Genomic DNA, 24872 nt, shown 5'->3' with positions numbered 1-24872 from the left:
GTAAATTGAGAACTTCGCCCTTTTGCTCAGCTCCTTCTTTACCACGACAGACCGATATAGCGTCCGCATCACAGCAGACGCTGCACCAATCCGCCTGTCGATCTCTCGCTCCCTCCTACCCTCACTCGTGAACAAGACCCCAAGACACTTAAACTCCTCCACTTAGGGCAAGATCTCCTCCGCGACCCAGAGAGGGCACTCCACCCTTTTCCGACTGAGCACCATGGTTTCAGATTTGGAGGTGCTGATCCTCACTCCTTTCCAGCACCCCTGAATAGACCTTACAGGGAGACTGAGGAGTGTGATCCCTCTGTAGTTGGAACACACCCTCTGGTCCCCCTTTTTAAAAAGAGGGACCACCACCCCGGTCTGCCAATCCAGAGGCACTCTCCCCGATGAACATGCGATGCTGCAGAGGCGTGTCAACCAGGACAGCCCCACAGCATCCAGAGCCTTGAGGAACTCTGGGCGGATCTCATCCACCCCTGGGGCCTTGCCACCGAGGAGCTTTATAACCACATCGGTGACTTCAACCACAGAGATCTCCTATCTCTGTGTTTGAAGCAGGATCCTCAGACAGGATCCTCAGACTCTGCTTCCTCCGAGGAAGGCATGTTGGTGGAGTTGAGGATGTCTTCGAAGTACTCTGCCCAACGGTTCACAACGTCCCGAGTCGAACTCAGCAGCGCCCCATCCCCACTGTACACAGTGTTAGTAGTGCACTGCTTCCCCCCCACTGCGACGTCGGATGGTGGACCAGAATTTCCTCTGAGCCGTCCGGAAGTCAGCTTCCATGGCCTCACCGAACTCTTCCCACGCCCGGATTTTTGCCTCAGTGACCACTGAAGCTGCATTCCGCTTGGCCAGTCGATATCCATCAGCTGCCTCTGGGGTCCCACAGGCCACAAAGGCCTGATAGGACTTCTTCAGCTTGACTTACTGCTGGTGTCCACCAGTGAGTACGGGGGTTGCCTCCACGACAGGCACCAGCCACCTTACGGCTACAACTCAGATTGGCCGCTTCATGGGAAAAGCTCTGCTGGAGGTGGGATTTGAAACTCTTTCTGACAGGGGATTCCGCCAGACGCTCCCAACAAACCCTCACAATACGTTTGGGTCTGCCAGGACGGACCGGCATCTTTCCCCACCATCGGAGCCTACTCACCACCAGGTGGTGATCAGTTGACAGCTCCGCCCCTCTCTTCACCCTAGTGTCCAAAACATGCGGCCGCAAATCCGATGATACAACCACAAAGTCAATCATCGAACTGCGGCCTAGGGTGCCCTGGTGCCAAGTGCACATATGGACACCCTTATGTTTGAACAAGGTGTTCGTTATGGACAATCCGTGACGAGCACAGAAGTCCAAAAACAAAACACTACTCGAGTTCTGATCGGGGGGGCCGTTCCTCCCAATCACGCCCTTGCAGGTCTCGCTGTCATTGCCCACATGAGCATTGAAGTCCCCCAGCAGAACAAGGGAGTCCTCAGCAGGAGTACTCTCCAGCACACCCTCGAAGTGTCACGTTGTGTGGTGGTGGTGGTCCCCAAAAAGCAGGCAGGAGGGAGGAGCAGGGTGTATTTGAAGAATTGTATTTAAAACACAGAAAATTAAATCCTAAACAAAGTCCAAAGTAACAAACAAAAACCATGACTTAAACAAAAACTATCAATAACCAAAACACTGCAAAAAACATGACAGCAGCAAAGGAACAGCAAACAAACGAACATGACAGTAGCAAAAGTAGTGATGGGTCCATGAGGCCTCATGAGGCGTGTCGACACACTGACACACTGTGTTGATACTGTGCTGATACTGTGTCACTGACCACTGCCACCTGCTGGACCTTCAAGATCCCTGCATCCAACCCACTCAACAGACTTTACTGACTGATAATTTTTTTGTATATTGAACATATAAAATATACAATTCGGTAATAAATTGGCAAAAAGTGAAGGTAAGATATAAAAAAAGGAAAAGAAAATAGTCATCATCACAAATATGTGTTCAAAGGAGTAGAAAGAAGTAAAAAAAAACCTAGAGTCCTACCCCTTCTTATATATGAATTGATCATTTTTCAAAATAGAAAAGAAAGTCTACATATCAACAAATGCTTTTACCCTTATGTATGCTGTACTTATACATTTTTACAACTTTAGGTTTGTATATACAGTACATACTCATTGGAGCACAAGTATATGTCGATTTTCTCATATTCATAATGGATGCTACATTTCATTAATATATTAAATAATCTCATCAATGTATTCCTGATGTATTGCTATATTTCATGGGTGTATCGAATTTATTAGCTTAATTCTGATTTGTGTAGTTGTCTTGTACTACTCTCAAATTCATTTTTAATCTCAGCAAGAGAGTTACTCATTTTACTGGTCCGTTTCAGAATCATTCCACAGATTTACACCTATTACAGATACACTCCTTTGCGTGATTGTTCGTGTTTTGGATTTTTCTGTATAGGTTAGTACCCCTTAAATTATGACAACTTTCTCGAATTTTAAAAAGCTTCTGGATGTTTTGGCAAAGGAGGTTATTGTGTGCTTTGTACATTAATTGGGAGATTTTGAAGTCAACCAGGTCATGAGATTTCATTGTTTAATTTGATAAACAGTGGATTTGTGGGTTCCGTCTATTTGGAGCCAGTAATTGTTCTGATTGCTTTGTATTGTAGTTTTAAAACAGTTTTACTGGCATTTCCCCATATTTCCACACAATAGGTCAAATATGGAAGTAATAAAAGTGTGTACAAGGATTTCTTATTCAGCACATCCTTAGTTTTGGGAGGATCCCTATGGTTTGGGATATTTTTCTTTTATTATCTATTATGTAGCTGCCAGCACGGTTTTGCATCTACAACTGTCCCAAGACATTTTCATAAGGTCATTCATCGATTTGATGAAGTGTATACAATATCATTCACATCCATGCATTCATTTTGCAACATTCAATGTGTTCAAATAATGTGAAGATCATTTGAATGAGGATGCTTGTGGGCTTTGATTTCATATTTTTATTGAGAAAAATAAGATGCTCCAATGTTTTAAACTTCAGCCTGTTGCGTCTTTTACAAGCAATTTCTCCTGCTGTGAAGAACACACGCTCACAAGGGACGGATGTGGCTGGCGTACAAAGGAACTCCTTTGCGAGGTGGGAGAGGTTTGGGAAAGAAGTGTGTTGGTCCTTCCAGTACAGCTGCTTCCTGGAACCTTGATTGTCAAACATGGAGTGGAGAGTCAACCAATAATTACTGATTACTGTCAATTAATCAACATAGCAACCGTGAAAAGATGAGTGAACGTTTGTATACCTGGCGTAATACCGGGTGTATCGCGAACTTCATTCTCATGCTTGGCCCGATAATGCCTCAGCATGGTGGAGGTGCTTCTGTTGGCGAATTGACTTGGCAAATTCGACATTTCACCTGTAATGAAATGTGAATAAGAAGTAACTAAGAGTTACCTTGAAATGTATTCGGATTAGAATGGTACAACACATGTCAATAATCTGAGAGGCTCTCGGCGACAGAAGGCGATTTGAATAAATAAATAAATAATACCTTATTCTCCAGGACATCAAAATGGTCCCACACGGCGGATGATTTGCGTCTCTGCTCCATAATCGGCAAGGAAGGCAAGGCACGAACACGAAGTCTGCACTGACACGAGCTTCGACAAGCGAGCGTGAGTGAGGTCTGGCTTGTTTCGGCAGGTGTTCCTTATAAACACTGTGTGGCGGGCTTTTGCTGCGTCAACGCCCTCTGCACTGAGTCGACGCCCCCTGGACTAAGTGGCGCAGCCTGTACTGTGCCAAGCAGCCGATGCAGTCTAAACTGCACCGGTGCAGTTCACGTGTCAATTAGCAGCCTGGACTGTGTCAACGCAGCCGATGTGTCAATTAGCAGCCTGGACTGTGTCAACACATTCGATGTGTCAATTAGAAGCCTGGACTGTGTCAACGCAGTTCACGTGTCAATCACGTGACGTAATGAGCCAGCACATGCATCGACACGTGGTTTGCTCTGTGAGCCCGGCGCATGTGTCAATGCATCGGTGTCACTGGACCCATCACTAAGCAAAAGTAAACAATGACCCGACACGGAGTGTTTGGCCTGGGAGTCCTTTTAAAGCCCTAATTACCTATGACCAACAGGTGTGCAGCTGCCGGGGGAGCTCGACAGTGCCACCTGTTGGTCCCTAAACCGAATCATGACAGTACCCCTCCCTCAAGGGACGGATCCCAGACGTCCCAAAGTTGTCCAAAAGGCTTGCCTCGCCGGGGAACAGGAACCAAAAGCGACGGCAACGCTTGCCTCGCCGGAGAACAGGAACAAAAGGGACGGTGACCTTCACCTCGCCAGGGAACAGGAACAAAAGCGACGGCAATCCTTTGACTCGCCGAAATACAGGAACAATAAGCGACGGCAATCCTTTGGCTGGGCGTGGCCTGACGTAGATGGAGCTCGACGTAACGGGGGACATGGAACAGCCGGACGTGAACAGGGGCTCGACCCGACGTGGACGTGGCATGGCTCGTCGTCGACCTGAATGTGACTCAGCTCAAAGAGACACGTGGCGAGCCTCGGCTCAACGTGGACGCGGACGGGGCTCGGCCCACCGTAGACGCGGCTTGACGAGACGAAAACAGGACAGCCGCATCACCAGCGCTGCCTGAAAGGGGAAGGGGTGTCGGCCGCAGATGCGCTCGGCCAGGCACATGGTGGAATAGGGACCAGTCCTTAGTACCTGCGGGGTCCAGGTGGTCGGGTCATTCTGTCACGTTTGCGACGTGGTGGTGGACCCCAAAAAGCAGGCAGGAGAGAGGAGCAGACCCGACACTGAGTGTTCGGGCTGGGAGTCCTTTTAAGGCCTTAATTACCTATGGTGGCCTATGGCTACCAACAGGTGGCACTGTAGGGCTCCCCCTGAAGCTGCACACCTGCTGGTCCCTAAACCGAATCATGACACCAATGACTCCAAAAACGGTGGGCACACCGAGCTGCTGTTTGGTGCATATGCACAAACAACGGTCAGGACCCATCCCCCCACCCGAAGGCGGAGGGAGGCAACCCTCTCGTCTACCGCTGTGAACCCCAATGTACAGGCACTGAGCCGGGGGGCAATGAGTATGCCCACACCTGCTCTGCGCCTCTCACCGTGAGCAACTCCAGAGTGGAAGAGAGTCCAACCCCTCTCGAGAGAACTGGTACCAGAACCCAGGCTGTGTGTGGAGGCAAGTCCGACTATATCCAGTCGGAAATTCTCTGCCTCACACACCAGCTCGGGTTCCTTCCCTGCAAGAGAGGTGACATTCCATGTCCCAAGAGCTAGCTTCTGCAGCCGAGGATCGGACCGGGTTCCCGCCTTTGGCTGCCGCCCAGCTCGCATTGCACCAGACTCCTTTGGCCCCTCCCATGGGTGGTGAGCCCATGAGAAGGGGGACCCACGTTGCCTCTTCGGGCTGAGCCCGGCCGGGCCCCATGGGTGTAGGCCCGGCCACCAGGCGCTCGGCGACCAGCCCCACCTCCAGGCCTCACTTCCAGAGGGGGGCCCTGGTGACCCGCGTCCCGGCAAGGGAAACTGAGATCCATTAATTTTACTCATCATATGGGGGCTTTGTCTGGTTCCTCACTAGAACCTGTTTGGCATGGGTGACCCTGCCAGGGGTATAAAGCCCCAGACAATTGAGCTCCTAGGATCATTGGGACACACAAACCCCTCCACCACAGTAAGGTGATGGCTCATGGAGGGGATCCATCCATCTATCCATCCAATATGTGAACTGGTTTATCGTCACGAAGGATCGCTGGCATGTTGGAGCCGATCGCAGCTGTATACGGGCAGTAGGCAGGTTCGCCCAGAACTGGTTGCCAGCCAATCGCAGGGCACACAGACAAACAATCACACCTAGGGACAATTTACAGTGATCCATGAACTTACCATGTGTGTTTTTGGAATGTGGGAAGAAACTGGAGTACCTGGAGATTATTGAACCCTGGACCTCTCCACTGTGAGGCTCCCCACCGTCCACCATGCCGTCTATATACAGTTTATGTATGTCAATAAACACCACAACAATGGTAGCTTCTAAAGAATTCCAGACAACCCAGAGAAACACTTTCCCTCTCTCTCTCTCTTTTTTTTTTTTTTTTTTATTAACGCTGGTTGCAAAAGACAATAATAATTTTAAAGGTATTCAATTTGCCATATATTAATGAGTAAAGTGCATCTGCCAACTTGGGTATCGTTTTTCCTTTCTCTGTATCTCTTAATATATTTGCAATCGAGAGAACATATATTGTTTTTTGTGTGATTCATTTTATGCACGCAAGGCAATAGGATAGTTCTCTGTATCACTTGTGGACATGAAGTTCACGTGTGAGCTGGAGTCCATCCCAGTTGATGGGGTAGACCCTGGAATAGTCGCCAGCCAATTGCAGTGTTATAGTACACTACGTAGTAAATGATGATATCTTTCACTACATATTGACCTTCTCTGCAATCCAATTTTAGGTGACTAGCCCTCATAAATTACAAAGTTGAGAGTGTCATAACAAGCCGAAGGCCACTGGTGATAATATGTATGTTATTAAGAACACATATCTGGAAGAACATGACAAGACTACGTAAGACACAGAGTCCCCTGCTGCTTGATTATTTGTGATTAGTTAGTTTCCACTGCAAACAAGGCTGGTATGCTCTTAGGGACTCAGTATACAGTGTTTTCTCTCGACCAGGCATGTCCAGCTTTGGACACCCCTGCTCTAAACCCTGCCATAGTTCATGTTCTCCTCAGAAAGTAACAATCTGGATCAAAATCCTCTATTGTTGCTCAGAGTGGAGGCTTTTCTCACCTCAAATTTGTTTTTGTGCTGATGGGTGGGGAAACAGAGTGATAACAGATTCGTGAGTCATTCCACATACAAGGTACTCCCCCTTAAGCAGAGGAGGACATTCTATCACGAGTGACAGAAGGTCCATCTGTTTGTCACTGACTGACGCCCGTTTTGCTGGTGACTGACAAAAGACAAGAAACTAAAAACAAAACACCAACAAAAAAACATGACAGAGAAGCAGTGTCAGGAGTGGGTTTTTGTCCATCAGTGAAATCGTCACTGTCAGGTCAAATATCGACGGACCTCCGAGTCTGTCACTGACGGACACCTGTTTTGCTGACGACCGAAAAAAAACGCCCCACTGGGTCTCGTGTGTTTGTTTGCTCATGGGGTTCTTGGATAGGATCGCATTAGCTATATATGTTTGGGAGCGAGTGCTCCTGTATCAATAGGATATCTGCAGGCACTGTGATGGCCAGCTGTGATTGGCTGAGGATACTGAACCAGATGACGTCACTCCATTTTGCTATGATAACACAAATCTAGAATCTTTGAGTCTCATATTTTATGTATGTTTAATTATTTGCATATAAACCTTGATGATTGCGGCTTTCTTTTAAATCTTGTTGAGCTCATTATATGCAAGATTGTCTCCTTTATTTGTTCACAGGGTTTAATTGAAGGGGTGAATGAGCAAGGTTGCTTCCGTTGACTAATCCTGTACAGTAAATGGCGGTGATCTATTAATGAACCAAGAAGAAGAAGTAGCAGAAGCAGATGTCGATGACCCTACCACAAATGATTTTTTTTATTTTATTAAGACAACAGCGTATGTATGTGTGTTTTATATGTGTGTGTCTTTCTGACAAAAACTCTTGGCCCCAGCACTCCTGCCTCCCCTACTTTCCCGCACTAAAATTCATCTAGAACTGCCACTGGCATAATCATCAGGTGTTTTGGCATATTTGTAACTCTTCGAAGGATTCTCCATGTTATGGTTTGAGTCACACTTGTTGTGAGGGCCCATCTGGAGCCTTTTCCATGATGTCAAGACATCTAATTACTGATAAGCAGTTAAGGCTACACTGATGATCCAGTCAAAAATTATCATCACTTTGTAAGATGTTAGGCTTTGGCACGCCTTTACTGTGTCATGCATTTGTCTCCTCAGGTGATAATGTGTGATATCAGTCCAAAGAGCAACAGAGGGGGGAAACTGGAGTTATGTTGGGGTGATTGTGATGCATTTAGTCATCAGGGTGGAGGCAGACTGCCTGGAGAAGGCTCTCTATTATTGGGTAAAGAATGGAAACTTTCAAGCTACAGATTACATCCCATCACTAACTCATGGTGGCAGCACCCTGACAAGATGTTTACAAACCAATTTCATAAACACTCTGGTCTTTTTTGAGCTCGATGGCGTTATTTTTCTGTTTTTGTTTATCGGCATACTGCAGAGGTCTTGACCTGTTTTGCACCACTGACCAATTTAACATGAACGCTTTACAAAGACCAGCTACTGCATGTGCATTTTAATGTGTAATTAATTGGCCACAGGCTTGCGACGCATTACAACTCGATTCAGAAGGGTGTTGTCTCCATGTGGCAAAGCTGTTTTGATGGCATCATGCTCTCTTTGTATAGCTTGTTGTCACACAGCTTTGAAGTACACAAATACAGTGGTTCCTTCAGAAAATGAATTGAATGGAAACACAATTAATCCATTCCAGCCCCCTCAAAAAACACACAGAATTCATTTTTAATTTTATATATACAGTATATATATATATATATATATATATATATATATATATATTATATATATATATATATATATATATTCGCCATTACCATCTTGTCAGTCTGGATCTGGAAGTCCCACAGGATCTTCGCTCTGTCATTCTCCACCACCTTCGGACGTGTTTCCCATTTTGACCTTGGGGTTTCCAGTCCATACTCTGCACAGATGTTTCGGTAGACTATGCCAGCCACCTGGTTATGGCGTTCCATGTAGGCTTTCCCTGCCAGCATCTTACATCCTGCAGTTATGTGTTGGATCGTCTCAGGTGCCTCTTTGCACAACCTACACCTTGGGTCTTGTCTGGTGTGGTATATCTGGGCCTCGATGGCTCTGGTGCTCAAGGCCTGCTCCTGAGCAGCCAGGATGAGTGCCTCTGTGCTGTCCTTCAGGCCAGCCCTTTCTAGCCACTGATAGGACTTCTTGAGATCAGCCACTTCAGTTATGGTCCGGTGGTACATCCCGTGTAGGGGCTTGTCCTCCCATGATGGTCCCTCTTCCAGCGCCTCATCTTCTGTTCCCCATTGTCTGAGACATTCTCTGAGTATGTCATCCGTTGGAGCCTTCTCCTTGATGTATTCATGGAGCTTGGATATTTCATCCTGGACAGTGGTTCTCACACTCACTAGTCCCCGGCCTCCTTCCTTTCGGCTTGCGTACAGTCTCAGGGTGCTGGATTTTGGATGGAACCCTCCATGCATGGTTAGGAGCTTTCGGGTCTTAACGTCCGTGGTCTGAATCTCTTCCTTTGGCCACCTTATTATTCCTGCAGGGTATCTGATCACTGGCAGGGCATAGCTGTTTATTGCCCGGGTCTTATTCTTGCCATTGAGCTGGCTTCTTAGGACTTGCCTCACTCCCTGGAGGTATTTGGCCGTAGCCGCTTTCCTTGTTGCCAGTTCGAGGTTGCCATTGGCTTGTGGTATACCAAGGTACTTGTAGCTGTCCTCAATGTCTGCTATTGTTCCTTCAGGGAGTGAGACCCCTTCAGTGTGGACTACCTTTCCTCTCTTAGTCACCATCCGACTACATTTCTCAAGCCCGAATGACATCCCGATGTCGCTGCTGTAGATCCTGGTTGTGTGGATCAGGGAATCTATGTCCCTTTCGCTCTTAGCATACAGCTTTATGTCATCCATGTAGAGGAGGTGACTGATTGTAGCTCCATTTCTGAGGCGGTATCCATAGCCTGTCTTGGTGATTACTTGGCTTAGGGGGTTCAGTCCTATGCAGAACAGCAGTAGGGAGAGTGCATCACCTTGGTATATGCCACATTTGATGGACACTTGGGTAAGTGGCTTGCCATTGGCTTCAAGTGTGGTTTTCCACATCCTCATTGAGTTCGCAATGAAGGCTCTTAGGGTCCTGTTCACCTTATACAACTCCAAGTGTTCAGTGATCCATGTATGTGGCATCGAGTCATAGGCTTTCTTGTAATCAATTCAAGCTGTGCATAGGTTGGTGCCCTTCTGCGCTTCGTTCATGTATTGATCCATGTGTCCACTTATCTTAGCCGCAATGATGCCTGACATGAGCTTCCATGTTGTGGAGAGACAGGTTATCGGCCGATAGTTGGATGGGGATGCACCCTTCGAGGGATCCTTCATGATCAGGATCTTTCGCCCTTCAGTTAGCCATTCTGGGTTGGTCCCATCCCTCAGCAGCTGGGTCATTTGTACTGCTAGGCGCTCATGGAGTGCTGTGAGTTTCTTTAGCCAGTAGGTGTGGACCATGTCCGGGCCTGGTGCTGTCCAGTTCTTCATATCTGAGACTCTTTCCTGTATGTCTGCCACTGTTATGGTAACTGGGTTCTGTTCAGGGAGGTTGCTGTGCTCCTCTCTCAGGGTCACCAGCCATTGTGCACTGCTGTTATGTGCAACCTCCTTCTCCCATATGCCTTTCCAGTACCTTTCAGTTTCCAGTCTTGGTGGGTCAGCTCTGTTGTTAGGACCCTGCCACTGAGCGTACACTTTCGCAGGTTGTGTTGCGAACAGCCTGTTTATTCGTCTGGCCTCATTCTCTTTCGTGTACCGCTTTAGGCGACTGGACAAGGCTTGTAGCCTTTGTTTGGCAGTTTCGAGTGCTTCAGGTATGGTCATCTGGATGTACCTCTCGGGTATCGGCCTTTTCATCACACCTCTCTGGGCCTCCGTCAATTGACTCACATCTTTCCGGGCCGCCTTGATATTAGCCTCCAACCGTCTTTTCCATGGCGGGTAACGTATCTCATGGCTTCCATGGTTGCTCTTATAGCCCAGAGTCTCCAGGAGCACTGATGCTGAAGCGTATATCAGCTCATTGGTTTCTGTGATCGTTACGGTAGGGATCGCCCTCAGTGCTGCATTCACACTTTCTATGAGACTTTCAGATGGTACTTCACATAGCCGTTGTAATCGGTTTCTAGGTTGCCCAGCTTTCATTCTCACCATGATCTTAGCTTTCAGGTCAGTTGCTGCCTCGCTCAGCATTTCATTCATTGGGGCTGGCCATCCAATCTCATCATCTGCATTCATTGGGGCTTGCCTCCCAATCTCTTGTATGACCTCCTCCTCTGATCTGGCAGCCTGGGGCCCTTCACCATGGAACCTGCATTGTACCTCATCAATCTCAAGTTGTGACAGCAGTTGCCGTTTGTGGATGTTGGAACACTGAGCTACTAGTTGTTTCATGGTCAACCGTGACTGTGGGTTTCGAAGTAACCATTTAGCCCACATTCTCTGCATGTAACCCCTCTGACTAGGGTTGCTTGAGTAGTAGCATCAGAATCAGAATCAGAATCAGAATCAGAATCATCTTTATTGGCCAAGTATGTAGAACACACAAGGAATTTGTCTCCGGTATAACACGCTGCACTAGTATCATCGTAAACAACAAAATCATTGAACCATTTTAGAGTAACCAGTGGTTTTGTAGTACCATTTTGTGTCTGCAAGAAGAGTGACTATGTCAGTGACTGTTTAAGGAGTTAATGGCGAGAGGGAAGAAGCTGTTTAAGTGTCTACTGGATTTGGTGCGCATGGATCTGTAGCGTCTGCCTGAGGGGAGTGGCTGAAAAAGGTGGTGGGCAGGGTGCGGGGGATCCAGGAGGATTTTCCGTGCCCTTGTCTTGATTCTTGCAGTGTGCAAGTCCTCAAGAGTGGGTAGGGCGGTTCCAACGATTTTTTTCTGCCGTCCTAACTGTCCGTTGAAGTCGGATTTTGTCCTTTTATGTGGCGGCCCCAAACCAAACCGTGATGGAAGAACACAGGATTGATTCGATGACTGCCGTGTAGAACTGTCGTAGCACCTCCTGTGGTGGGCCCTGCTTCCTCAGCAGCCTCAGGAAGTACATCCGCTGCCGGGCCCTTTTCAGGATGGAGATGGTGTTGACTTCCCACTTCATGTCCTGGGAGACTGTGATTCCCAGGAACTTGAAGGTCTCGACGGTTGACACAGGGCAGTTGGATAGTGTGAGGGGCAACTGAGGAGAAGAATGTTTCCTGAAGTCCACGATCATCTCTACAGTCTTGAGCGTGTTCAGCCCGAGGTTGTGTCGGCCGCACCAGAGCTCCAGCTGCTCCACTTGTTGGCGGTACGCAGACTCGTCGCCGTCTTTGATGAGACCGATGACCGTGGTGTCGTCTGCGAACTTTATGATTTTGACAGCTGGATCTGTTGAGGTGCAATCGTTTGTGTAGAGAGAGAAGAGCAGTGGCGAGAGGACACATCCCTGTGGGGCTCCAGTGCTGGTGGTGCGTATTGATGATGTTGTTGCTCCCAGTCTCACCTGTTGTGTCCGTCCCGTCAGGAAGCTGAGGATCCACTGGCAGATCGTAGGGCACACACCGAGGTGGAGTAGTTTGGGGGTGAGGAGTTCCGGGATGATGGTGTTGAACGCAGAGCTGAAATCCACAAACAGAATCCTTGCGTAGGTCCCTGTGCTGTCGAGGTGCTTGAGGATGTAGTGCAGACCTATGTTGACTGCGTCTTCCACAGACCTGTTTGCCCGGTAGGCAAGCTGGAGAGGGTCCAGCAGGAGTCCAGTGACGTTCTTTAGGTGGTTCAGCACAAGGCGTTCAAAGGACTTCATGACCACAGACGTCAGGGTGACAGGCCTATAGTCGTTCAGTTCCGATGTTGCCGATTTCTTGGGAACTGGGATGATGGTAGACTGTTTGAAGCAGGATGGGACCTCACACAGCTCCAGGGATCTGTTGAAGATTTGTGTGAAGACCGGAGCCAGCTGGTCAGCGCAGACTTTTCAGGCAGGAGGGGGACACTTTCTTGATCTTTTGCTGCTTGAAAAGCCGTCTCACGTCCTGTTCGTGGATCTGTAATGGAGAAAAAGAGGGTGGGGGGTAGGTAGAGTGGTTTCTGGTAGAGGTGGGTGTGTGTGGGAAATGGGTGTGTCCTTTTCAAATCGGCAGCATTCCAACAGAGCCATGTTATCGCATCTCGCCCATCTCCACTTCGTTCCAGTAGCCCATTTTTCATCAAGGTGCTCTGGTTCCCCAGCACCTGACGCAGACCATGTTTGGCCGGGCGATGCCTGAGCATGTCATTCGTTTTATTGTCTCTCATCATTGTATGAGGTAGGCATTAGCGTGAAGGATCTTGCCCAAGGACCCACACTGGATGGTGTTAAGTGCTATTTTCTTTTTTTGCCCCAAGCGGGATTCGAACCACCGTCTCCCATATGCCAAACCGATGCCTTACCAACTGAGCTATCCAGCCGCGCTGGATAGCTGTTATATATACACATATATATATATATATATATATATATATATACACCTGTATATATATATTTTTTAAAGAAAATTTGCACTCAGAGTACTGCACTGTCTAAAAACACAGGGACATCTACACCCATAGAAAATGAGAGCACAAAACAAGACTTTACCTAATGTACTTTTTCTTCTTCTGTGGGGTCCGTTGTGTGTTTGCACGCGAGCCATTCTGAAGTTTGCGGGTTAAAACAAATCCGGTGTCTGTAATTTGCATAATCTGTCCATGATTTGGCAGCTAGGCTGGCGGTAAATCCGCCACTTGATTACAGGGGAAGCACTATCAGATCACAGTAAAAATGTAAGCAGAGTGGCGGTGTTAACATAGGCTAACCGGGTTCTCAATATTACCCTCTGATATTCAGCACATACTCAAATATTCGTCCATGTAGTGGGAATCGGTGGTGTATTGGTACTTGCTGTAATGTTTGCTGCATGCTGCACCTGCACTGATCGACAAAACTAATGGACAAGTACGTATGTATGAAGTGCTACCTCCATGAGAGAAAATAATTTGATTGCCCTCTTTTTTCCAATCTGCTCTCTGCTTCGGCTAGTAGAAGCCACCTGCATCTTTCAAAACCCTAGCCACGCCCCTGGTCGTAATGGTAATGAAGACTCCAGGCTTAATTGAATGCTTTCTTTTGAAGAATATCGTGAGGATTCAAGTCAGTTTTAGAATTGTAAGATTTAATTGGAATTTTCCCATTTCGCTGTCTCAGGTTTTTGAGGAGGTAAAGTTAGATAATAGGTAAACATACTCAGTGGGTCAAATTTTTTTTTATGATTTAGTGTGGCTTGGCATTTGTCTGCAGCGGAGTGGTGAAGGACTGCATGCTTGCAGATATACTGTAACCGAAGCATCTGTACCATGCACACGGAGAGACATTCCTTGCTTCATTTGTCGAGGAGCCGTGGTCGTGGTGTATAATTGCACCTGAATACAAACCTCCACATGAACTCCGCAAGCTGTCTGCTTGCGTCACTGCAGGCTGCCGGGCTTTATTTCTGCAACCACAGCTCCCACGGTGAATATGAACACAAAATCAAACTTGGATGGAAACCGTGGCGATGGCTCCCAACCACAGCCACCACTGCGCTGGGCAGCCTCTGTGTAAGCAATTCAAGAAGAGTTTTGTTCCATGGCTCTCCAAAGTTTGTGTGCGATCGTGCAAACATTAAGCATTTACTTCCATACAGAAGGGCCCACTGTCTCATTTTTTCTCCGTTAGATTTACACCCCAGCCTGTCTAAACAACAAGCGCAAATTCAATCTGGACGTAACTATTTTGGATATATATTTAGCTTTTGACTGGCTGCCTGTATCATGCCAGTGATGTTAACTAGCTGGAGCAAGGCTATATTTACTCTGGGTTGGGCATCCATCACCACAGTGTAAATGCATGAACAGCCAGTCAAGCGAGTAAAAGGAAAGTGTGCTCCATCACACACCACTGTCCAATCACAGGGCTTCCCTATTTCAAGCACTTTGCAAAGGTGCCACAGGTATTATTGTAGGTATTACTTTTTAACATTTGCACCAAGAATGCACATGCGCACACTCATACAGACTGCACTTATTGAGCTTGCACATGTGTTCCCCAGACTGCACGGTGTCCAGTGACAGAAGTGCGGACAGGGTGCAAAAAAAAAAAACAGCATCAGACGGTGTCACCTGGGCTCGCTGCCCGGGCACACAGCACCTGAATTACCTCACTCGAGGCACACACACACAAAATAACACATCAACTGTCAAACACAAAGTGGATGGCCTGTCTACAACTGCAAATAGATGAGTGGACACACAGCCTGGCAATGACAGACACTTCAAAAGCAGACAGACAGAGGTCAGAGAACTGTCTGCACAGAGACGCTGCTGCATTTTGGGGTTTGCGCTCGACTCGGAATAAAGGTGTAACTGCGGTGATATAATATGCATATCAAATTGCAATGGCAATATTGAGCAAAAATGAATCACTTTTTTATGCTCAGACCTAGTTACAACGTATAAAATAAAATGGAAAAACTGTAACAGTTGTTACACCTCATCAAAACGCATTGACTGGCAAAACTGAGAATACACTGCCAAGAGAACCGTCAAATAAAACCAGAGGAAGAGCCACTGAAGTGGTCCCAAAAAGTTTCAGTGGGTTCACGTCACTTCACCGAAGTCAGGGAAGCTCTGTGCTACTTACGCAGAAGCAATAAACTTACAACCGTTTTGGGTGGCTACTTTTGCACTTCAACATGTTGTGGAGTCACTCTTAAGTCAGTAATGCACAGAAGTCAGACTGGAACCGTGTTAAAGTGGAGAACATACACAATAGCAAATGAATAATGAATAAATGTCTGTAGAGAAAAACATACTCGCTAAACGGAACCGAAACTGGAAATTAATTCATTTCTGTTACAGTGCACATCAGCCAGGATGAGTAAGTAAAAGTATGTGAAGGCAGTGTGAAATATTTATAATTGATCAGGAATGTTTGCTTGTTTTCACAAGAGAGTCCAGAGTTTTGACTTTGACTTTTGATGTCTGCACAATTAATGTTCTCAAAATCACATGAGAGCAGAGCTTCTTTTTTTTAAAATCAATTTGGCTTTGCTTCAAAACAAGAGAATAGTTTTCTTTTATACACAATTTGAATTTAAGAAATAATAATTTGATTCTATTAAAAAGGAAAACCAAATGTTCTTTCTTTATGTTGTCATATTTTTGTTGTTGAATAAAAGCCTTTCTTCAGGGGATTAACTTGCAAAAAAAATAATTGTTCCACAAAATTGCAAGTTGAAAGTTGTTCTTCAAATGATGTCATTGATTTGCAAAACAGCTCTGCAAAGAAAAAAAATTGGGGTTTTTGGAGCGTTACAATATTTGCATAGGAGACGACTTTTCTTAATAGTTTGGCATGGTTCACACATGAGTTCATACTTGTCCTCTTTCTTGATGATTGGTATCATTTTCATTCAGTTATTAAAGTCCGCAAGACTGTTATGGGAAGGGGACGACGTGTACATTCAGTCTTTTGCTATTGGCCATTTTTAGCAAAGGCCTGGACTTGCTAAATCCAACCACAGTCCCCTGTTGTTTCACTTTCAACCGCCCCAGTGGACCTCCCGTTTGGACCTTCACTTCCCTGTTTATTGCTGAGCTAGTTGTGCATCCATGCAGATTCTCCCAGTGTCTCTCGGGATTTCAAGTCAAGTCACAAGTTGGCCAAACTTTGCTTTGCATCATCCGTCATCCATCTGGTAGGCAAATAGTCTCCAACAGCCCACCGGCCTCGGACGGGCCGGTGTCGTCTTTGCAAGGGCCAGGTTGTTAACACCTTGGAGTGGCAAAGAAACTTGCCATGTAGGGACATTTGTCTGTGAGCTTAGAAACACTGAAACCCAAGAAGCCTTTTAAATCCCCTGACTGCCTCTGGAGTATTAATAACGCGCCATACACACAAGCCCAACTACCCACTGATTAAATGGGACCAGTGCAGGTGAAGAGGTCATTGCATGCGGAGCATTCAGATGCCACGATACCTTTCACCTGCCGGCCTGAAGCGGAGCGGCTGCAATGTTGATGTTTTGGCATGACTGGGCTGTAATGAGCGTGCGTATTATCTTTATGTGTGTGTGTGTGTGTGTGTGTGTGTGTGTGCGTGGTTGAGAGACCACTTAAATGGCATCATGTTAACTCGTAAATTAACACCAGCGGCGACCCGCAACCCAGCAGGACCACGCGAATGCACAAGCCTCTTGGATGGTGAGGTCATGATGGTCTGTAGATCCCTGTCATGAGGTGGGGGTGGTGCGCCTAGCTGCTATAAACAGAGAACCCTGAGTGGCAGTGGAGGGGAGATACTCTGAATACGCACACTCAGTAAACTTGTGCGCCTCCCCTCACATCTCACCTTTTAAATCCTGGCACCTGTGCACGACAACAATTTTGTGTCCGTAAAGCTGCAGAAAACTGCAATACCAGTGGGGTTTTTTTTCTTTAGGAGTGCTGGACTAAATAGAACATCAAAAACGCATGGTCCCAATAAAGTGGAAGCACAGCTGCTCCAGTCACAGCCCCACTGTGTGACCTCTGAGCTAAGCACAAGGACTGCACGTACAGTTGCTCCCATACACAATGTGCTATAAATCGTGTATGTGTTGATAGCTGTAATCTGCTATGCGCATTGGTGTGGAGACATGCGCTGAAGAGTCGAAACTTTAGAGAGAGGGCCTCAATGGAAGCGAACAATCCATTATCACCAAGTGCAGAAACAAGTAGAACAGATATGCCGTTGTTAAATCTATTATCAATCGGTGTAGCAACACTTTGGAAAAGTACCACAGGGATTCCCATGCTTGCATTCTTGACTCGTGAGGTGAGGACAAACTCAGTGTGATGTCATGACAGGTTCACTGGCGATTTCTCCAAACATGCCCTGACAATGCACTGGTTTCAACACACCTTCACCCTATTCGTTTTTTCCCCCCTCTTCTTTTTGTGGTTTGATAAGATGATTGTTTCACAAGATATGGTGAGGGTGATGATTTATCGCGGCGGCTGTGTGACTGAACGTGCAAGCACATTGGCACAAATAACAATACTGTTATTGTTTTAGCTACTGCTGGGTAATCAGCTACATTGCCAAACAGCTTGGAAAACAATATGTACCGATCAGTATATGTTGTGGGTTGGGCTTGGCAAGGTCCAGGGCTATTACGTCCAGCCAGCGAGTGCGGGGGACACCCCTGGGTCGTCTCCAGCCAGCTTGCTGGGGGTTGAAGGCCAAGATGGCGCTGGTTGGGTGTTCCTGGGGCAGGCGGATGACATGCCCATACCATCGCACTCGCCGCATTGTGCGAGACGGGAGGCTGTTTGGTTTTGTCTCTTAGAGCCTGATTTGTGATGTGCTCGGTCCACGAGATACCTTCAACCCTCCTGAGGCCCTGGAGTCAAAGCCATCAAGCCTGGCCGCGAGAGTGTTATTCAGTGGCCAGGTATACACACGTCTAACATATTCTTGAAATGTGAGCGACCCCACACATGGCATATTTGTTGTTATGTGAGGTACTTGAAATGACCAACACAGCACACCATGCATATAATGAATGACGTCGCAGCGGGGGTGCCCAATACGTTGATCGCAATCGACCGGTAGCTCGCTGACTGGTTCCAAGTCGATTGCTAGAAGTGTAGAGTGGGAACAAAAACCCAACCCCAAACATTTGTGTGTCTGTGTGCGTGTTATTAAAATGATACTGTATATTTTTGTGTCAGTGAACACTGCACCCTTAGCATCCTATCAGTTTCACCTTCACAAAAAAGTATTTTAAAAAATAAAATAAAATAAAGCAGGTAAATCTTTAACCTACGGTGGCCTGGGACCTACATCACCGTAAGTTGTTAGCAATCAGCAGTCTGCAGCGCAATATATTTTATTATTATTCTCATTCAGATTTCGTTTCATGGACAATTCACCAAGTGCACTGGCAAAGAATGGAAATCTGGAGGTTCGAGAGAAACATTTTAAAATGGTACACCAACGCTACGATAGTAAATAAAATGCATACCGTGCTTCCGTGTCAAATCTCGATGAAGGTAAGCACTGATTTCCTTTTGACAAACTCACAAACTCTTGTGTCTACTTTATTTTTCTGTTTCGTTCATCCTAGGGGCCGTGATGGCTATTGATCATAGGGGCATCCGTGTGTAAGTGCGTGCAAATGCGCACGTGTGCGGTAACGGTTGATCGCAGGAGGTTGGTTGATTGAAAAGTCGATCTTTGGTCAAAAAAAGGTTGGGCACGCCTGCGTTACAGTCTGTCGGAGTGTCAAGACGGACCTGTGAGAGGTAAAGTAACGTCACATTGCCGCCAGATTGATCCATAGTACAAAGAAGAAGAAAATGAAATACTGTACAAGGATCTAGGCTAGCTGTTAGCCTGACTTGACAGAGACACCTTGTAGCAACAATATATATATATATATATATATATATATATATATATATATATATATATATATATATATATATAAAAATCCTCATCTCACCCCTCGGGTGGTGTCCGTCCCTCATTCAGCTCGGATCCTCTACCAGAGGCCAGGAAGCTTGAGGGTTCTGCGCAGTATCCTTGCTGTTCCCAGCACTGCACATTTCTGGACTGAGATGACCGATGTTGTTCCCGTTCCCGATGTTGTTGCAACCACTCATCTAGTTTGGGGGTCACTGCCCCGAGTGCTCCGACCACCACAGGCACGACTGTCACCTTTACCTTCCAGGCTCTCTCCAGCTCCTCTCTGAGCCCTTGGTATTTCTCGAGTTTCTCATGTTCCTTCTTCCTGATGTTTCCATCACTTGGGACCGCGACATCCACTACAACGGCTTTCCTCTGCCCTTTATCTATGATCACGATATCTGGTTGGTTCGCCATTACCATCTTGTCAGTCTGGATCTGGAAGTCCCACAGGATCTTCGCTCTGTCATTCTCCACCACCTTCGGAGGTGTTTCCCATTTTGACCTTGGGGTTTCCAGTCCATACTCCGCACAGATGTTTCGGTAGACTATGCCAGCCACCTGGTTATGGCGTTCCATGTAGGCTTTCCCTGCCAGCATCTTACACCCTGCAGTTATGTGTTGGATCGTCTCAGGTGCCTCTTTGCACAACCTACACCTTGGGTCTTGTCTGGTGTGGTATATCTGGGCCTCGATGGCTCTGGTGCTCAAGGCCTGTTCCTGAGCAGCCAGGATGAGTGCCTCTGTGCTGTCCTTCAGGCCAGCCCTCTCTAGCCACTGATAGGACTTCTTGAGATCAGCCACTTCAGTTATGGTCCGGTGGTACATCCCGTGTAGGGGCTTGTCCTCCCATGATGGTCCCTCTTCCAGCGCCTCATCTTCTGTTCCCCATTGTCTGGCACATTCTCTGAGTACGTCATTCGTTGGAGCCTTCTCCTTGATGTATTCATGGAGCTTGGCTGTTTCATCCTGGACAGTGGCTCTCACACTCACTAGTCCCCGGCCTCCTTCCTTTCGGCTTGCGTACAGTCTCAGGGTGCTGGATTTGGGATGGAACCCTCCATGCATGGTTAGGAGTTTTCGGGTCTTAACGTCCGTGGTCTGAATCTCTTCCTTTGGCCACTTTATTATTCCTGCAGGGTATCTGATCACTGGCAGGGCATAGCTGTTTATTGCCCGGGTCTTATTCTTGCCATTGAGCTGGCTTCTTAGGACTTGCCTCACTCGCTGGAGGTATTTGGCCGTAGCCGCTTTCCTTGTTGCCAGTTCGAGGTTGCCATTGGCTTGTGGTATACCAAGGTACTTGTAGCTGTCCTCAATGTCTGCTATTGTTCCTTCAGGGAGTGAGACCCCTTCAGTGCGGACTACCTTTCCTCTCTGAGTCACCATCCGACTACATTTCTCAAGCCCGAATGACATCCCAATGTCGCTGCTGTAGATCCTGGTTGTGTGGATCAGGGAATCTATGTCCCTTTCGCTCTTAGCATACAGCTTTATGTCATCCATGTAGAGGAGGTGACTGATTGTAGCTCCATTTCTGAGGCGGTATCCATAGCCTGTCTTGGTGATTACTTGGCTTAGGGGGTTCAGTCCTATGCAGAACAGCAGTGGGGAGAGTGCATCGCCTTGGTATATGCCACATTTGATGGACACTTGGGTAAGTGGCTTGCCATTGGCTTCAAGTGTGGTTTTCCACATCCTCATCGAGTTCGCAACGAAGGCTCTTAGGGTCCTGTTCACCTTATACAACTCCAAGCATTCAGTGATCCATGTATGTGGCATCGAGTCATAGGCTCTCTTGTAATCAATCCAAGCTGTGCACAGGTTGGTACGTCGGGACCTGCAGTCTTGTGCGACTGTTCTGTCAACCAGGAGTTGATGTTTGGCTCCTCTAGTATCTCTACCAATGCCCTTCTGTGCTTCGCTCATGTATTGATCCATGTGTCCACTTATCTTAGCCGCAATGATGCCTGACATGAGCTTCCATGTTGTGGAGAGACAGGTTGGATGGGGCTGCACCCTTCGAGGGATCCTTCATGATCAGGATCGTTCGCCCTTCGGTTAGCCATTCTGGGTGAGTCCCATCCCTCAGCAGCTGGTTCATTTGTACTGCTAGGCGCTCATGGAGTGCTGTGAGTTTCTTTAGCCAGTAGGTGTGGACCATGTCCGGGCCTGGTGCTGTCCAGTTCTTCATATCTGAGACTCTTTCCTGTATGTCTGCCACTGTTATGGTAACTGGGTTCTGTTCAGGGAGGTTGCTGTGCTCCTCTCTCAGGGTCACCAGCCATTGTGCACTGCTGTTATGTGCAACCTCCTTCTCCCATATGCCTTTCCAGTACCTTTCAGTTTCCAGTCTTGGTGGGTCAGCTCTGTTGTTAGGACCCTGCCACTGAGCGTACACTTTCGCAGGTTGTGTTGCGAACAGCCTGTTTATTCGTCTGGCCTCATTCTCTTTCGTGTACCGCTTTAGGCGACTGGACAAGGCTTGGAGCCTTTGTTTGGCAGTTTCGAGTGCTTCAGGTATGGTCATCTGGATGTACCTCTCGGGTATCGGCCTTTTCATCACACCTCTCTGGGCCTCCGTCAATTGACTCACATCTTTCCGGGCCGCCTTGATCTTAGCCTCCAACCGTCTTTTCCATGGTGGGTAACGTATCTCATGGCTTCCATGGTTGCTCTTATAGCCCAGAGTCTCCAGGATCACTGATGCTGAAGCGTACATCAGCTCATTGGTTTCTGTGATCGTTACGGTAGGGATCGCCCTCAGTGCTGCATTCACACTTTCTATGAGACTTTCAGATCGTACTTCACATAGCTGTTGTAATCGGTTTCTAGGTTGCCCAGCTTTCATTCTCGCCATGATCTTAGCTTTCAGGTCAGTTGCTGCCTCGCTCAGCATTTCATTCATTGGGGCTGGCCACCCAATCTCATCATCTGCATTCATTGGGGCTTGCCTCCCAATCTCTTGTATGACCTCCTCCTCTGATCTGGCAGCCTGGGGCCCTTCGCCATGGAACCTGCGTTGTACCTCATCAATCTCAAGTTGTGACAGCAGTTGCCGTTTGTGAATGTTGGAATACTGAGCTACTAGTTGTTTCGTGGTCAACCGCGACTGTGGGTTTCGAAGTAACCATTTAGCCCACATTCTCTGCATGTAACCCCTCTGACTAGGGTTGCTTGAGTAGTAGCATTCCAACAGAGCCATGTTATCGCCTCTCGCCCATCTCCGCTTTGTTCCAGTAGCCCATTTTTCATCAAGGTGCTCTGGTTCCCCAGCACCTGACGCAGACCTTGTTTGGCCGGGCGACGTCTGAGCCGGCATGTCATTCGTTTTATTGTCTCTCATCATTGTATGAGGTAGGCATTAGCGTGAAGGATCTTGCCCAAGGACCCACACTGGATGGTGTTATGTGCGCATTTTTGCCCCAAGCGGGATTCGAACCACCGTCTCCCGTATGCCAAACCGATGCCTTACCAACTGAGCTATCCAGCCGCCCTATATATATATATATATATATATATATATATATATATATATATATATATAAAAACAGAACAATATTCTTTCAGAACAGCATCTATAGTGCTCTTAACTGTACTGGTGTTTTCTGTACATTGGCTGTATAACATTGGATTCTTAATTGTGTTAACATGTTCCATCACACTGTCCGAGAATGAGGTCACACGCTTAAGTCACACATTCCGCAACCATCATTCATTTTCATAAAAGAAAACAAAACAATGTTTTCCTCCTGAAGCAGGGAGTGCATGATGTTGGCATCGCGTTTCTCATCTCATATGAGATGATATTTGCATTGAAGTGTGCTGCCCAAATGGTTGTAAATCTTGGAAGGCCAATCATTCATGCAGCGAGTGACATATTCCGTTGCTGTCCAATAATCTGAAATGCCAAAGCCATCAAATCTAAATTACGTCTGGGGCGACTTGCACAAGATCTAAAGCTGTCTATGACTCTCTCTTTGCTTGCTTCATCAATGTGTGCGTGCGTGTGTACGTATGTCTGTGCGTGCGTGTGCGTGTCAGCAGAGTCATCAGACTGTCTGACTGCTCTGACTGGGTTAGCTTCCAGCTTCCTGCACTTCAGACGGCGCATTCTGTCTCCCACGCGCCCACTGCATTTTTCACATAATTCATGCCGCGCAGCTGAGACCGTCTCCATGATCTGCTGCATGCGACTGTGGTCCACAATTGGGAAAATACATACTGTATGGCTTTTTTCTCATGCTACTCAATCCCCACAGAGGGGTGGGCCCTATTCCCCATGACCCCACTCCAAAACACACTCCTGCGCTATGCATTCTATATATGCGAGTTGCTGAGAGGACAAGAAACCACAATATAGAAAAGGATGGAAACAGCAATGGAAAGCTTTCCTATGATGGCAAAATGCAGCATTGAATTGCTGGGCTTGTAAAACAAACACGGTTTGTTCGGGGATTCCCCTTGCATTCTGCACAGCACGCACGCACTTGCACAGAAACTGCTCACTCCATGGCTGAAAAGCAGCATTGTGCGAAGGTCGGGAGAGTCTGTGAAACGGAGACGCATCATTGTGACATTCTCCATTCTGCGAGAAAGACGGCTCCTGTTACAAGAACCGGAGGAGAGCCATCGAATAGGAAACGACTGTACTCCTGCCTGGAATAAGTGCGGCGCCGGCACGGAACGGGAGGACAGTCTGTCCTTCGCTTGTCTCTTAGCATGTCAGACATCAGAAGGCTGTGACACATGGGTGTATCAGTGAAGTCTCTCTTCGGAGGGTGTACTCACAAGTTGACCCACCCAGTAAATGCCTTAATTGAACAGGATCCCAACGTGATTTATAGAAGTGTTTTTTCCAACACAAAATTGGATTTGCCTGATGACAGTGTAACCAGGAAGAGGCCATCACTTTGTGTTTTTGGACTTCTGTCGAGCTGTGGAATATTCGTAGGAAAAAAACATTGGTGGGGCACCAACTACTGAGATCGACTACATACCGGAAAAAAAAACCTAGTACGCTCTCCCAATGATTCATGGGCTTTCTTGAAAATTCCAATTTCTGTCAAACTAAAGGACCACTTGCTGAATTAAAAGAGCAAACATTTAGTGACTATGTAGAATCTAAATTAAACATCCAAAAACAATAGAACACTTCAAGCTGGACCTTTAATTTAAACGGTTTGAACAAAAGCAAAGGTACAAGCAAGGTAGCAAGAAGGGGCGAGACAGCTGATCGGCCTTGCTTCTCAATCAACCGAATAAATTTCAAAAATGAATAATAATCATGGTAACTAGGTGCTTAGCATGTCTGCTATGCGTGCATTTTCTCCTGCATATATTAAAAAAAAAATCCAATACGAAAACCAATTGCAGCGAAACTAAAATAAAAACAAAACTAACAAACCAACTCTAAAAACAAATGAACACAAAGTAAATGAAAGAAAAA

General features: G+C 46.9%; 1 protein-coding gene and 1 long non-coding RNA gene across 3 annotated transcripts in view; one reads left to right on the top strand and one right to left on the bottom strand.

The window, feature by feature from the left end:
- Positions 1–24872, top strand: part of LOC127607743 (uncharacterized) — a 207336-nt gene that overhangs the window by 162041 nt on the left and 20423 nt on the right. The gene's annotated exons all lie outside the window — the stretch shown is intronic.
- LOC127608220 (uncharacterized) lies at positions 3036–3928 on the bottom strand. Its single transcript, XR_007964211.1, has 3 exons — positions 3579–3928; positions 3330–3443; positions 3036–3228 (listed from the first exon to the last, which is right to left on the bottom strand). It is a non-coding gene; the product is annotated as an uncharacterized LOC127608220 (long non-coding RNA).

Source organism: Hippocampus zosterae, chromosome 1 (assembly GCF_025434085.1).
Source record: "Hippocampus zosterae strain Florida chromosome 1, ASM2543408v3, whole genome shotgun sequence".
NCBI classification, from domain to species: Eukaryota; Metazoa; Chordata; class Actinopteri; order Syngnathiformes; family Syngnathidae; genus Hippocampus; species Hippocampus zosterae.
This window is presented reverse-complemented; position numbering and strand designations above follow the sequence as displayed.